This window comes from Sinocyclocheilus anshuiensis, unplaced genomic scaffold, assembly GCF_001515605.1.
Source record: "Sinocyclocheilus anshuiensis isolate Anshui unplaced genomic scaffold, SAMN03320099.WGS_v1.1 scaffold1599, whole genome shotgun sequence".
In the NCBI taxonomy this organism is placed as follows: Eukaryota; Metazoa; Chordata; class Actinopteri; order Cypriniformes; family Cyprinidae; genus Sinocyclocheilus; species Sinocyclocheilus anshuiensis.
The window spans coordinates 139,158-141,062 of NW_015549671.1; the positions used below are offsets into that span (position 1 = coordinate 139,158).

At 39.5% G+C, this 1,905-nt stretch overlaps 1 protein-coding gene across 4 annotated transcripts in view; it reads right to left on the reverse strand.

Moving 5' to 3' along the window:
- Positions 1 to 1,905, reverse strand: part of LOC107660316 (PEX5-related protein-like) — a 111,308-nt gene that overhangs the window by 60,561 nt on the left and 48,842 nt on the right. The window lies entirely within an intron of this gene.

The window sequence follows — 1,905 nt, forward strand, 5'->3', positions numbered from 1 at the left end:
AATGAAGTCATGCTTTTAGAGTTTCCAGTGTTGGCCGTTGGGAGCGTTATTTACTGTAGACTGATCAAATTAAAATTTAAATAAACAAATACAAATTTTAATTGACTTTTGTTTCGGAATAAATAAAGCAGTATTTTATATTTTGTTCTAATTGGTAACTATGGAACCGGAACGAGAAAAAAAATTGTATTTTTGCTCAGAACGAACTAATTAGTTTTTAATTAGTAAACAGCACTAGACATGTTGAAATTAACTAAATTAATCAGGAAATGCTTAATGACATGCACACAGAACGTTTTTGCTTTGAAAAACGTGAGACGTGAGGAGTGGAATGGGGGTAAAACGCGTTTTAGGTCTAGAGACGCATTTTTAGGTTTTTAGAATGCCGTGTCATGCGGGAGACACTGCAAAAGACTGAAAGACGCGAGCGCAACAGGTATACACGTCTGTCTAGCGCGTTTACATAGAAAAACAATGTAAAAGTAGCGCATTGGAATGGAAATACACGTTCTGTGGCCCCCAAGTAAGTTTAGCCAAAATTTAAAATCTTTGCCATGCTAAAACAGACTCAGTTGCTCTCTCTATGCCCTCCTTATTCACATATCTTTATCTTTATTTTTAATTTTACTATCTGTGTACTGTTGTTGTCTCAGAGTCTGCACTATAAGCTTTTTCTGTCACCAAAACAAATTCCTTGTGTGTGTGGCAATAAATCTCTTTCTGATTCTGACAAATAGTACTTTTTCCAATACTCTTTACACAAAGAAAGAAGCTCAAAGAGTAGTTCAAATAAATATAATTTGAAACAGGATGGGACAGACAATGGTTCTACACAGGGCCATCGCTAGCAGGGCAAAAGGTGGTGACATTTCTAGGGGCCCTGGGCTTGAAGGGTCCCTCCTTCCGGAACGCGTTTTCAAGGGGGCCCACAGCAACAACCTGCATTGGGCCCCGGATACCCCAGCTACAGCCCTGGTTCTATAAAAGATTTGGAGGCCTTCATATTTACAGGGCCCAATACTAACAGGAGTGCCAGAGAGCCCTCATAGACCAAGAGCCTTCTTCAAGAGGCATTGTACCTCGTGAAATGTGTGTGTAGGTTCGACAATAGCGATGTCATCGCTCGTGGCAAGTGCACGCTTAAGCAGTTATGAGCAGCAGGCTGTGTAATATGTATGAACTCTTTTATTTATGTTATCACTTGGCCATTTGACTTATAGTCCAGTGTTTCCCATACATTGAGTTATTACTTCGTTGAATAAACTGATCACTGCACATTTCAAAATTAAAATGCACTGTAACCGGGGAAACCGCTATATCTCCGCTCCAACAGCATCTGCTGCTGGCGGAGAATGAATTTGCATTTGCAAGTCTGTGGGAAACACTGGTGTCTGTCAGCAAACATAAACAAAAAGCATGCTTCAGAACTGTTTTGAAGGTGCTTAATAAGTTTTGAGCCATGTATTATTACTCTGAATTAGGTTACTACTGTCACGTTGCACACACACAAGGGACGAGGAGACGCTGGAGAATATGTTGACAGGACTTTATTTGCACCAAGGAACCAAGGGACACTAACACAGGAAGACGTTCACACGAAGACGTTCACAGCGGACAGAGAACTTGGGACTGGGAACACTTTTTATACACCCCTGATTTCTAAATATCGGCATCGGCATCGGCCAGTGAAAAACCCATATTGGTCGACCTCTATACAGAACTATCAAATTTTGCTATAAGTTTGATTGCAACATATAATAATTGCTGTTAATAGTGTTCATCATCTGTTTGATTACGTCTTTAATTGACTTTTCTGTACATTTCTGCCATATGTATGTACATAAACTGACAGTCACCACTGATAAGCTACTACTAAATATTGTAGAAACTTAATTTTCTGTAAAG